The sequence below is a fragment of the Sturnira hondurensis genome, unplaced genomic scaffold, assembly GCF_014824575.4.
Source record: "Sturnira hondurensis isolate 20B ecotype Veracruz unplaced genomic scaffold, ASM1482457v3 Scaffold0003693, whole genome shotgun sequence".
Lineage (NCBI taxonomy): Eukaryota > Metazoa > Chordata > Mammalia > Chiroptera > Phyllostomidae > Sturnira > Sturnira hondurensis.
In genome coordinates this window covers 6,473,623-6,487,662 of record NW_028076324.1, presented here as the reverse complement: position 1 = coordinate 6,487,662, position 14,040 = coordinate 6,473,623, and the positions used below count along the sequence as shown (strand labels likewise).

The following is a 14,040-nucleotide window of genomic DNA, read 5'->3' as shown; positions in this document are numbered from 1 at the left end:
TTTGAAATTTGAACTCTGAACTCTGAAACCACTGGTGGGGGGGTTCAGTCACCGACAGCACAAGTTCATCGAATCGCTCCAAGGACTGGATCATTTCAAGAGCCCTGGTCTCAGGAGAAGTTTAAACTTCTATACTGGGCCAGTGGTTCATTTAAAACACAAAAAAAAACATTTTTTTAATCCTAAGAATTAACTAACATCTGAAATGCTGCTTTTACTCACGAGACCCATTGGCTCCTGACGTAACCCAGACTTGCATCTAGAACTCCACTGTGAAATCTTTCTGGACACGTGTTAGGTTTCTGTGAAAACTTTGATTCAATGTAAACTTCATACCACGCTGTCAGTTTTTGTCCTAAGAAAACTATAGAGATCAATAAAAAACTAAATCGCCTCAGACTAAAATTTCTCTGCTTGGTGACACTTCTTCTGTCCCCAAGAATTTTTGCACCCCTTAGATAGTTCCAGGTCCATCTCAGTTGGTGCTGAAATACCTCATGGTTCCCCCATCACTTCTAGGCAGCTGCTCATGGCCACATGGGAGAGAAAGGTGATGCCAGCAACTGACAGCAGAGGACTCTCTCCCAAATCTGCAGGGCACTAGGCCCCTCTGTGCCTGCCCTCTCCCTCAACAACAGTCAGGAGCAACGGTTCCCAGCCACCCGCCTGTGGGGAGGTNTTCCAGGTCCATCTCAGTTGGTGCTGAAATACCTCATGGTTCCCCCATCACTTCTAGGCAGCTGCTCATGGCCACATGGGAGAGAAAGGTGATGCCAGCAACTGACAGCAGAGGACTCTCTCCCAAATCTGCAGGGCACTAGGCCCCTCTGTGCCTGCCCTCTCCCTCAACAACAGTCAGGAGTGCCGGTTCCCAGCCACCCGCCTGTGGGGAGGTGAGCTGCGTTTGTGAGACATCTGGACGTGCTGGGAGAGCCCCGCTTTCTTCTCTCTCCTGGACCAACTCTGGATGAGGGACCGGAAATAGCCTGTGGACGGGCTAGAGGGAGGGCAAGCCTTTGTTGAAGGGGAGATTGGGGTGAAGTGAAGGGACAGATAGTGAGTAGGTGCTCTGGCAAAAGCACAGGCCTGAAGTATTGTCTGAATTCATTCATTTACTCATGCAGGTGCCTTTGTTTAGGCTGCTGCCGAGGAAAAATTATAGACTGGGTGGCTTAAACAACAGTTCTGGAGGCTGGAAAGTCCGAGACGAAGACACTGGCAGGTTTGGTGTCTGATAAGGAACCGCATTCTGGTTCATAGAGTTTTCAAAGCCCAGGTTCTCTGGGCTTTGGAGCAGCTTCCCTGTCCACCTCCCCACCTCCACTTCCTGTCATTGATAACCTGGGGGATCCAACATGCTCCATCAGGAATGTTTCTCATCCTCGAATCCATCTGAGCAGCCAGCTCTGCTCAGTTGTGCCAAGAAGATACAATTTCTGTGTCACGAAGTGGTGAGCTGAGTGTGTGCCTCCTTGGTATTTACTAACCTGCCTGGGTTGGGCTGGTGTGAAGGGAAGGCCCTGGTCTCCCTCTGGAACTTCCTTTTACAGACACGGACTGCTGACCAATCTCTGGCAGGTCTGTTCTAATCCAGGTCTGGCCTGGAGCCTCCCACCGGTTTGCTGACCCAGTCTGTAACCCTGGAGGCAGGGCTGATAGAGTTGCAAAGTTAGTGAAAAGTTAGCGCCTGTGGCACTGCCAGGAGCCAGCGCTGCCCAGGGCCGGAGCCCTCCTCCCCCTTCCCCACCCTTTTCTGGGTTGACCTGTTCTCTCTTTTTCACTTCCTGGGCGTGACTCACCCAGGCGCTCCCTCTCAGCGTGGCAGGTATGTGTCACTTCCTTGTGCTGGGGAGACCCAGACTTTCAGTGTCCCTCCTTCCAAGGACTGATTTGGGCTGGTTGAAAGGGATGAGGGGTTGGCCTCTGGAGTCCACAGCATAATAGGTCCTGGTGAAGATTTATTATTGGGGTGAATTTATCCCCGTGGCAGGCTTTCTGTGTGTTCACGGAGAGATGTTTGGGAGAAACAGCGGCCTGGGACAGCCTGTTTCATCCTGTTTCCTGCCACCCCCATCCCTGTCCCCAGCCCCACTGCCCTCCCCAGAACTGCTCCACTTTTCCCTTACCTATCCTCCACCCCAACTTTCTGGGGACGCTTTGGCTTTGTGGGAAGCCCCTTGGTAGTGCTACCGAACGAGGGCCTGGCCCTGAGAGAGCCTGTCTGCCCAGGCCCAGGCCCAGGTCCAGTCAGTAGTATGTGGGTTCTTGACTTCACGTAGGAAAAGTTTCACTACACCAGGCCAGGTGACTGTGAGGGTGCATGCATTCATTTACTTATTTTAAGATTTCATTTCTTTATTTTTAGAGAGAAGGGAAGGGACGGAGAAAGAGAGGAAGAGAACAAATCGTTGATGTGTGAGAGGTACATGGGTTGATTGCCTCTCACACACCCCCAACTGGGAACCTGGCCTGCAACCCAGGCATGTGCCCTCGCTGGGAGTCAAACCAGGAGCCTTTTGGTTCACAGGCCAGGGCAAGGTACATTTATTAAAGCGGGGACAGTAAAACAAGGAAGGGCATAGCATGGGGGAAGCAACAGGAGAACCTGAGCTGGGCTGCCTGAGCTCCCTGGGCAGTCAGAGAGGAGGGGGCCTTGGGGACAGGTTCAGGGGATCAGCCTGGGACCAGCTGCTGACCGCCCACTGCCTTAGAGTCTAGGAGAGACACGTGCTCCTGGGGAAAGAAGTGGGGGAAGAAGAAGTGAAAGGAAATACATCTGGCTGCTCCCCAGAAGGAGATTTTGTGCTGGGTCCTTTGTCTTGAGGCTTTTCTCTCCCTTGCAGGTGGGAATCTTAGGGGAAGTCTCAGGGGAGGGTTTCAGTAGAATATTCATCAGTTTCCCAGATGTGCTCTTTTAGGGTCATGGTCTCCACTGATTGGTCAGTGTCAGGGCAGGGGGGTCTTTGGTCATGGCAGCTGGTCCTGGCTGGCCCTCCTGGTTTTTTCGCTTTTCTGGGCCTGGAGCTGAAACACAACTGAGGCCTAGAAGTTCTCTCCGTGGAGGAAAGACCAGGGGATGAGAGGTTACCCTGGGGGTGAGGTCCTGGTTTTCCCAGTTTACCCCCTGCCAGGCACTGGGCCTTCTGTCCTGGTGACCATCTGCACCTGGCTGTGAATTGCTCTGCCATTGTGTCTAGCTACCTTGTCAGTTTCCTTATTCCACTTCCCAGGGAATTGTTCTAGCGTCTCACTATCCTGTCTCAGTAGCATACTGACTCTCACTGGCAAGGCTAGTGGGGGTGATGCTGAGCCCTGTGATTGTGCAGGACGGACCCAGCATCTCAAGTCCATCGCTGGCCAAGCCCATCACAGGCTGACCTGGTTAGTGCTTCTCTGTCAGACCAGGATGAGAAGAAGTCAGCGGGCAGGCAAAGGACCATTCCCACGTGAAATTGAAAACCACTGGGTGGAAATGAGGTTCATTTAGTAAGTGCGGGTATTTTCAAAACTGCTTTGCCAGCATTGTCTCAGAGAGACCCATGTGGCCAGAGTCGGCTGGGAATTCTTATGATATTGGCCCCTGAGTCAGGTCTTCCAAGGATAGCAGCCATTGAGCTCCCCTCGTGGTGGAAAATGGGAACAAGTGCAGGTGTCCCGTGGGGCAGGGACTGGAGAAGGGCCAATACATTCTGTTGGTACTTCTGGGGTCCTGGACCTGATTCTGAGGGCCCCGACTTGAGCTAGTGGGAGAGTTTCCTGGGAGTATCCATCTGGGGAGGTGAAGGGTCTGAAGAATGCGTCTTGTGAGACTGTTTGGAGGACACAAGGCAGTTTAGACTAGAGAAGCTGGAGGAGCAGGCGAGCTGTTTCCTAGACTGAAACGTTGTTCGTTACGTGGAAGTGAAATGAGTTCTGCGCTGTGTATGGCAGACCAGGAAGTCACAGAAAAGTGTCATCGGGCCGAATAGAAATAAAACAAGGCTCTTATCATTAAAGGTTTGAGCAATGGAACAGGCTGCTAACATTTTGAGGTAGCGAGTTCCTTATCATGAGAAGAATTCAAGCATTAGGCTGGAGTTTGGACTGCGTGAACTCTTATATCTCTTCCCACTCTAAGCCTCTGTGAGTCTCTGAGTCTGTTCCAGCCCTGCCCTTTTCTCCTACTCCACCGTGCTCCTGTAGCCTATCTCCACCTCTCTCATCGAGGGCCTCCTTCGTTGAGCAAGACAGAGACACTTGGTCTGGCCTGTGTCTGTGCCTGGGGTGGGGCTCGGTGACGGCTCTTGGCAGAAGCCCCAAGAGGGTCTGCCATGTGCAGAGCTGGTGTAGTCACTGAGCATTTCTGTGGCATGTTTCTGTGAATTCTTACTGGTCATCTCAGCCAACCCAGTCCTGTGGGTCAAGATTACGCTGCTGAGTGCTGCAGATGAGGAAGTAAGGAAATACCCGGGCCACTGCAGGGCTAAGATTAGACCTGGACTCTGCCCTCCGGTTCCCGGTGCTGTTTGTGGAGTGCCTGGGTACATGTCTGTGAACTCTATGTACGGCTTCAAGTGGAATCCTAGCGCAGCTCTGAAACAGCTGCATTATCGCCCCATTTTACAGAGGAGGAAACCAAGGCTCAGAATCATTGGAACTGTGTCTGGGACACTGCTAGGAAGGGATACAGCTCTGCTGTTAGCTCCTCCACCAGAGCTGCAAGGGACAGTTCCGAACATGCAGGGAGGGGGGCCCTGGGCAGCTGCAAAATGTACCCCAGGGGACTGACTGGCTGTAGCCATCGAATTTCATACTGCCAGGTGAATGGTGGCCTGCTTCATATGTTCCAGGTTCTGTGCTAAATGCAGGTGGGGAACAAAGTGTGTAAGGCACTGTTCCTAGCTTACGAGAATCCTATAGTCCAAACCAGTGAGCCTCACATGTTTACAATAAACAAGATGTGCCTAATACAGAGCAAAAGTTGATCTTATTAAGGGATGGGAAGGAAAGCTTTGTGACTGAGAGGGGAACTAGAAGTGGGCTGGCAAAAAGTCTTAGACAGGCAGACATAGAGGGGCATGGGACTGGGAGACAGGGTGTTTAGTGCCATATGGACCAAATGGAGTTGGGCCCCTGAATTCTTGAGTTGTTATTAGGCGAGCCTGATTGGCCCTCCCATTTTCCTCCGCCCATCCATGGATGGCTCCAGTCCCAAACACAGCTTTGCAGCCCACCTTCTCATCCTCTGACTTGACAAATGGCCTCGCCATGGTCCCACGTGCTGGAGAAGGTTGTAGATGACTGGGGCTCTTCCTCCAACTGACTACGAATTCCTGAGGATTCTAGAAACCTTCCTGTATCCATCCCTTACTGTTGCCCCCCATTCAGGGTGAGACTAATTCTTCTCACTTAAATGAATGCATTAACCACCAAATTGCTGCCCCAGATCTATGGTATCTGAGGCGTGGCTGTTGGGTAGAGTCACCTTCATAAAGAAGCCTTGGCACTTTGAATCTGAAACCGGAAGACACCGGAGCTCATGCTGCCTGTCACTTGCCAAACCCAATACGCAGAGACGGGAATTGAATCTTTATGGGTGCTTTATTTAGATGGCCGGTGATCTGAGAAGACAGCAGGTTCGCACCCTAAAACAAACCATCTTACATTTTCTTTCCAGGCCAATGTTTTTATAACAGGGAATAAACACGGTGTGGTGAGGGATTTTGAAATTCAGAGAAAATTAGACCTAAAAACTGCAATATTCTTGCCCTGAGCAGTTAGCTCTTTGCAGGGGCAGGTGGTCGTCTGTCTCTCCCTGGAACGGGATGCCCCCACTTGTCCCCAGGTAGTAGGTAATCTTTAGCAGTGCCCCAGGAGGTGGGCTGTTTCTCCAGGGAGCCAGGATGGGCTTTCTCTGTAGTTTCTGAAACAGAAGCTTTAACATATACATTACTTACTAAGTTTATAACTATTCACCTTAAACTAAAAATGTTCAACTCTTTTGTCCCTTATCAAGCCTCCACTTTTCTGCTGTGCTGTCCACATTCATTCTAAGTCTTGCTGACAACCTTCCACATCTGCCTCCTTTGTTTACAAACGTACCCTCGAAGGCCCAGCCTGGAGGTTGCCCTTCCCAATCAGGTGAAGTCAACGCCTTTCTCTTTGGTTGCTCCCCAGGGATAATTTGGTTTGTGGACACAGCTGTCTGCCCAACTTGGTTAGAAGTTCCTGCATCCCACTCTGCCTCCTTTGTATTCTCTTTCTTGTCCACCCGCTTGATGGGGGCTTAGTGATGTCGTTGAGTTGATTCTAACTGCAGCCCCAGGCGGAGGGAGGGCAGGAGAGACCCTGGGAAAGCGGCTGCACAGACACAGAACTTACCCTTGGCACAATGCAGTGTGTACTTTCCATGGGAAAAGAAACGACTTAGCAAGAACAGGGGCCTGCCAAAGCCCTGGCTGCTTTCCTCCAACTACTGACTTCTCTGCCTCACTGATAAGTTTTCTCTCCTTGACCAAATTTTACCAAGGCTCCCCTGAGCCCCCTTCTCAACCAGGCCTCACTCTTTGCCTGCCGTCCTTGGCCTGACAAGCTCAGTTCAGCAAGAATCCCCTCACCCTTGATACCTAACGTAGTTCCTCTTAGTGATTTCCGACCACTGATGCCCTCACCTTGCCCATAGGCTATAAACTCCCAGCTGTCCCTGTTGTGTCTGGAAATGCCTTCAGGCCCCTCCCCTATTGCAGTAGTCTTGGAAAAAGTCTTCCTTGTGCATTGAAAACAGCGCATCTCGCACCTTTTTTTTTTTTTTTTGCCTGCGTGTGTACACACACAAATTCTGAACACAGCATGCTTAACAAACTCCCTGGGTTCTCTTGGGCTGTCTTATGCTCTCTCCTGTGCTCAGAAAAGCTTCGGGGAACGGATATTCAGGTATGGGAAGAAGAAAGCCGGCTGTCACACCTGGCCGCACCATGCCTGTCCAGAGAGGGGCTGATCGCTCGCACCGGGGCCTGTGCGTGACTGCAGGCCATGCCCTGCTCTGCAGCCTTTCAGCTCTGTGTCCATGAGGCTGTGGAAAGACCTACTTCTGCCGTGGGTTGGGCGGGAGGTGGAGAAAGGGAGACAGCAGGGTGGGAGTGGAAAGAGCACCCAACAGTGTCTCCCTTCCAGGCTCTTCTCTGCTCCCAACCCATGGAAAAGGCTGTTCTAACCTTGGTTCCCGCAGATTTCTCTGTCATTAGAGGCGGTTCTCAGCATATCTATTTTGGAGCTGCAGCTGGTTGCTTCTCAGAATAAACAGAGCTGTGATATTGGGATAAAAGAAGAAAGACATATTATCTCCTCTCCATGCCCTCCCTCTTCCCAATGTTTTCCAACCTCCACTTCTCTCTTTTTAAGGGCCTTGCCCTCGGACACCTTCCACCTCACCCCCACCTTGTAGCTCTTCTACCTTCTTCTAATCAATCCCAGGCTCCCCTCCTAGGCATGAGGGCCCTGCTATAGCCAGGCCCTCACTAGGCATGGGGCTCTGGGACTCGTGGAGAACTCAATGTCAAGTTACACAAGAGTTCATACATTCAGGACTTAAGCCAAAGGATCTCAGAGCTGGTCCAGCCCCTTATGCTTAGATGAAGCAGCTGAGGCCCCACTGGGGACATGCGGTGCTCGGTGTCTCAGAGCTCCTGGGGGTTAAGGTAGGAGCTGTGACACCCTGACTGTGAAGTTGTTCTCCTACTTTTCTATGTCATTATCAGAATGGCTGTGTGTTACTGAAATTGAAATGGGAGCTTGCCACTGCAGGGCCAGGAAGAGAAATCTGACTGTTGGTTGGAGCACAGCAGATGTGAAGGTACCCTGTGTATTTATGGACTGACGTGGCTTCCATGAGGGATGAAGGCAGTTGGGGATACTTTCTAAAGGTTGGAGGGTCTGGTCAGTAAGGAGAGAATGAAGAGGCTTCTGTGTGTTGCCACATTCAAGCCCAGGTTTCTCATTGCCCCACATCATGCGTTCCACCTGAAGTGGGTCTGACAGCGCACCCCTGGTTGTACAAGCCTCTTACCTGTCTGCTCTGGTCCAGCAGGAGCCCTTCCTTCTCTGCCTTTGTCCTCTCCCATCTCCTGCCTCTTCCCTGTGCTTGCTGCGTTTCCCCTTTCGTGAGCTCTCCTTAACTCCCCTTACCCCCAGCCCTGAATCTGCAGCCTGTGGTGCGGCCTGGCCCACATGGGGTTGTAGAGACAGAAGAGAAGAGGCGACAAGCCAAGGCCGCCTCAGTGGATTTCCTTTCTTGCTTTTGTTTCATTTTTTAAAAAATATTTTATTTATTTATCTTTAGAGGGGAAGGGAAGGAGAGAGGAAGAGAAACATCAATGTATGGTAGCTTCTTGTGCATCCCCTGCTGGGAACTGGCCCCTGCCGGGAACTGGCCTGCAACCCAGGAATGTGCCCTGACTGGGAATCGAACTGCGATTGTCTGGTTCACAGGCCCGCGCTCAATCCACTGAGCTACACCAGCCAGGGCTGCTTTTGTTTCATTTTTAAAAGATGAAACTATGGTTAAACTCTCATATTAGTCCTGGGAAACTTCAGTGGACCCCCAGTAGCGGAGCTGCTGCTGAGGGGGGCCGAGCTGTGAAGGGCCTACATCCTGAGCACCCCTACTGGCTGAGGGAGTTGTAGGTGTGAATGTCAAGGTCAAGTACTGGAGACAGCCTGGCTCTTCCATGCACCCTGGGAGGGGGCAGAGGGTCAGGAATGTGGGTTTTGAATTCAAGTGAACTTGAGATTGTGTCTTTGCTCTATTATTTCTTAGCTCTGTGACCTTTGGCTGGTTATTTAAGTGTCTTTGGGATTCTATTTCCTCATCTGTAATAGGGAGATATTAACAGTATCTTTTCTGAAGAACAGTCCGTTCTTGAACTCAACATATAATTAATTGAGCATTAATTTTTTTCTTCTAACCAAGCCCTGGTCCAGGTGTGATCCCATGCGGTGGTGGGAAGGCCCAGTGCAGCACCTGTCCTTGCAACACTCCTGTGTTCTGATAAGGGAACAGGACCCTGACTTAACACCACGATGATGCACAAAAGTGCTTGATAAATTGTAATTGTTATTATTATGTTCAACATTAAAGTTGTGGTATAAATCGTCAGGCGGAGCACCAGAACATGAGCTTCTACCCTATAAAATGTTTAGTTTCTTCTTTAGATTTAGAGCTTCTTTTTTGGTTAAAGAGAACATATTAGTCAAGGTTTCCCAGAGAAACAGAACCAATAGGATATAGATGCATATGTCTTATGCATATGCATATAAATATGCGTATACTGCCTAAATATATGATGCATATACATGTGTATATGTACAAGGACATTTATTATAAGGAGTTGGCTTGCATGGTTATGGAGGCTGACAGTTCCCCAGGATTAGAAGTAGGCCAGCCGGAGACCCAGAGCCGGCAAGGGCATAGTTCTCATACAAAGGCTGGCAGGCTTGGGACTCAAGCCTGATAGGCAGGACAAAGCCAGTGTCCTACTTCAAAGGCCATTGGTCAGGAAGGATTCTTTCCTATTCCAGAGAAGGCCCTACTTTTTGTTCTTTTGGGCCTTCACCTGTTTGGATGAGGCCCACCCACATGGGGACAGGCAATCTGCTTCACTCAGTCTACCGATGTAAACCAAATCAGAACCCTTACTCCAAAACACCTTATAGAAACACCCAGAAGAAGCTCTGACCAATTATCTGGGCACCCCACGGCCCAGTCAAGTTGACATGTAAAATTAACTAGCACAGGGCACCGAGGTTGGAAGATGTTGTTGCTGAGAAAGCCCTGGGGGAAGAGCTGAGTGCCCACCCTGTCCTGAAGGGGAGGGCACCCCTGGCTGAGGTCCGACGAGGTTTAGACTAGTGGTCCTGGGGCTCGGTCCAATCCAAAGATTTGTTTTCGTTAGTTTATACTATGTTTTATACATTTGTGCCAACACTTAAAAATGAAAGAGTTCACATTATAATCTGAATTTCTCACTTCTCATGAAAAGTCTGAAGAAGTTGTCATGTGGAGGTCAGGAGCCAGGCTGGCTCTCCTGCTGGCTTAGCCTTCAGCACCCGAGCCTGAGCCGCCGCACTCCTGTTTGGTGCTACCCTCTGCTTTATGAGAAGAGACCGGAAGATCAGGCCCCTCCCCATCCCAGTGGGGAGCGTGTCCACTGCAGGCTGTGTTATCTCTGATGAGAGTGGGGTGGGGGCAATATGAGGCTCTGTTCAAAGCACGTACCCATGATCTTGCCCCTGGTACCTTACAAGCTTCTTTGACAAGTTTCTGCTAATGTACCCCCAAGGGTCATAGACCTTCTGGGGCTCTTTGCCTGGGAGGGGCCTTGAGCAGGGGCGAAAAGCTCTGTCCCCTCCACCTAAGGAACAGCCAAGCCATCCAGCGGACTTGGTCTTGCACAGTGGCTGCGGGAGGACCAGCAGCTTCTCTCTGCTCGTTGTGTTCTGTAAGTTTGTACCAACATTTAAAAGGAGAGGCTTCACATTCGAAATCTCATGAGATAGAAGTGGTTGCGTGGAGATGGGGCATCTTTCTAGGTCAGGGTGTCTTTTCTTTTCCTCTGGGCTTCACCTTCAGACATGGATGTTGAGATGAAAACTTCTCGAACCACAGAATCATGGAAAACATGCCTCTTGACTTTTGAGGCACAGTGAAGAAACACCTCTCAGGGCACCAAGAACTGCAGGGTTGAACCAATTCTGAAAGTCCCCCGTGGGCAGGAGTCCAACCGGGGACCAATAGCTGCGAAAAGGCAGGTCTGTGGCGAGTGTGGTGCAGACTTTTCCAGCAATGCCAGTGCCTCAGAAATGGAAAGGCCCGGTGCATAAGTCAGTAGGGCCCCATGGCTGGGAGGCAGTGGGGGTTACGGGGGGGGGGTGATGATTGGGTGGAAGGTAGGCTGGATCAGGGGTTCCAAACCTTTGTCATGTGTGGTACACACAGACAACGAAAATACAGGGAGGCTGGAGGGGATTTGAACCCCCAAAGGGATGGCCCACCATCCCAGAGGTTCAGGCCTTGGCAGGTCTGTTTGAGGGGCCCCAGAATTTATCTTAAGCAGCTATGGCAAGACATGTGGACTCGGAGACGACTCTCATGAAGGAGGTAGTTTCTACTCACAGGCCCCTGGAGACAGGAGGCACAGGACACTATGCAGGGCCACGCAGGGAAGTGCTGGGCCAGTCAGGAGGCAGAGGGAGAGAGGGAGGAATGGGACGAGAGTCTTTGATGTGGTTTTCTTGGGAAGGAACAGGTGAGGCAGGGTTCGCAGGTTTAGGATAGACTAGTTCGGATCATTTCATTGGGTCAGGGGGCACAGGGTCTGTCTCTAGTTGTCTAGTACCTGGTGGCTTTGGGGTGATCAGGGCAGGAGAATGGTGGCCTCCGAGTGTAAGAGCAGGTACAGGAGGCAGGGGTGTGAGCTCTGGATTGGTGGGTTCTTACAGGAAAGGCACCCTCTCAACAACTGGCTAGCACTGGGAGGAAGAGTCCAGAGTGGGCATGGCCCCAGAGGTCAAAGAAGGAAGTACAGAAGACAGGAGAAAACAAGGTTGTTACAAGGCCCTGCCCACATGCCTGAGGGTTGAGAAGATCTGTTTCTCCACACACTGCACCTGCACCGTTGTCTATGCCTCTTTCTGGCCCTGAGGTGCTGTAACCAGATAGCACATTCAAACCGAAGTGGCCCGAGAGCCCAGACTTACTCCCTCTTTGTCAGAGAGGAAGCCGTCCCTAGAGCGGTGAACGGACCTGGTCAAAGCTCAGAGTAAGTTGCCGAGCAGGGCCTGAAACCCAGCGTGCTCTTGGTCACTTGTGCAGTTGGAAGGGACTGGAAGTAGCAGGCGTGGGGTCTTCATCTGTGCGAGTTCACTGTAGGATTACCTGACCTAGGAAAGGCCTCTACCCACCGCCTCCAGGGTTCCCGGGGCAGTAGGAAGACTGGCGTTGAAAGTGCCGTCACTGCCAGAATGTCTCTCCTGGCTCCCCCCCTACTCTGCCCTAAACATGCAAGGAAGACTTAGAACCTAGGTCTTAGAGCTCTACGCAGCCTGGGATGAGAAGACCTGATGCAGGTCCCAGCACCAAGTGTCTGGCTCAGACAGCTCATTTCCCTCCCTGGCATCCACCTTGCCAACTGAGATCCAGTCTTCCCCAACTTGCTGTATCTCATCCTTCCTGTTAAAATACCCATTCCTGTCCCTTTGCCCCACCTGTTCATTTCTGATTGACATTCTCAGGGTAGGCCGGCCACCTTTCTCAGCCTTCTCCTGAGGTGACTCCACGAGACTGGGAACCACCAGACAGGATTACTCCAGAAACCTCCATTGTTCGGGTCCTCTGGGCTGGACCATGGGGGTAATTCATTAGCACCTACTGCAGAGGCGGGGAGGAGGGACTAGAGAGCCAGAATGACTTACTTCTTAAGGTCACAGCTACTGGGGAAGGGAATAGGTAGAGACCAGATCCCAGAACCCCCCGCCCGTGGTGGTCTGGCCACAGACTGGGAGGCTCCAGCAGCAGACATTTATTTCTCATGGTTCTGGAGGACGGAAGTCAAAGATCAGGGTGTTGGCAGGGTTGGTTTCTTCTGAGGCCTCTTTTGCTTACAGAAGGCCACCTTCTTGTTATCCTCCCGTGATCGTTTCTCTGCTTGCAGCTGCTGTCTGCGTGTGTCCAAGTAGCATCTTCTTAGGAGGACGCCAGTCAGATTGGGTCAGGACCCACCCTAACAGCCTCATCTTACCTTTAATCACCACTTTAAAGGCCCCGTCTCTAAATGCAGTCCCATCATGAGGTGTTGGGGGTCAGGGCTTCAGCGTCGGCACTCTGTAACCCTGCCTCCTGGGCCGGGTTCTTCCCTCCGCTCTGCATGCCTCTTCCACGGTCGCCTCTCCTTCCCCCAGTTATGCACTGAGCACCGCTCCCGACCTTAGTGAGCCCAGCTGTATATACTAAGTGTATCATGTCCATCCACGTCTGGCTCAGTATTTGTTCCTGCGGCCTGTTTGTTCCCAGAAGGGCCGTGGGCTGCGGCAGAAAGCAGGGAAGCCTGTGTCCTGGATTCTTTATCCCCCTGACCTGGCACACAGCCATGTTCAGTTAGGCTCTTGACAAATGATGGTGATGTGATGGTGATGTTGACAGCCCAGAATAGAACCTGTGAGTGGGAGGCTAGTCTGCTCAGCTGGCGCTGTGGGACCAAGGGGGTTGTGGGAGCCACCTCGGCTCGAGGATGAGCAGGGACCACAGTTTGGACTGAGCATGGAGCAGGAGCCGCCGCTGTGACTGCAAGGCCGTGGGAGATGGTCCAGGGGTGTGAGACCTTCAGGGTCCATATGCAGCTCTAAAATCCTAAGAACCAAAGTCTGGATCCAGAGAGCTGAGAGCGTCAGGCCAGGCTCTGGCCAGGCAAGTCGGGCTGGCCCTGGAGGCTTGACCAGCAGCTCCCCTACCACAGTCTGCTGCTGGGAGGCTGCATGGCCCCTGGGGGTGTCTGCATCACTGGTGTTGGGGTAGCTCATCCAAAATGATTTCTATGGGCTTCTTGAGTTGACATTAAAATGTGTAGGAGCGGCTGGTGGTCCTGGCATGGAATGATCTGTGCATTTCTGAGCCAGTGTTCCTTCCCCTATAAAGGGCCAGCAACGCCTCCAGAGAGAGGAGGGAGAAAGGACCAGTGCTTCGGGAGCTTGCTGCTTGTTACAGCATGCGTAATGGGAGAGGGTGTGTTCTTTAGACCGCCATCACAATGTGGGCTCCCCTTCTGGGAAGGCAAGCACATTGGCTCAGGCTGGAGGACGCCTCTCTCAATAGGACAGTCCCCGGTGGGTAGGGGAAGGTAAAGACCAGGGAGTGTTGGATGCAGGTGCAGAAGGTTCCAGAAGACAGAGACCTCCTCTTCTGTCTGACTCTGTAGCTGGCTGGCATCACAGGTAGTCCATACAGGTCACGGGGACTCCAGCACGTACCGGGGGTTTGCTTTGGGTGAGCCAGGCCTCCTGACGAAGATT

General features: G+C 51.8%; 1 protein-coding gene across 6 annotated transcripts in view; it reads left to right on the top strand.

The window, feature by feature from the left end:
* PTK2B (protein tyrosine kinase 2 beta) overlaps positions 1-14,040 on the top strand; it is a 118,804-nt gene that overhangs the window by 32,518 nt on the left and 72,246 nt on the right. The window contains exon 2 of one of the 6 annotated variants that reach the window (XM_037042244.1): positions 520-676. The exons of 4 other annotated variants lie outside the window; for them this stretch is intronic. The gene's annotated coding sequence lies outside the window, so the exon portion shown is untranslated. Of the gene's footprint in view, positions 1-519; positions 677-871; positions 894-14,040 lie in introns of those variants that run through there. One more of the 6 variants, XM_037042247.1, reaches the window with a different exon arrangement.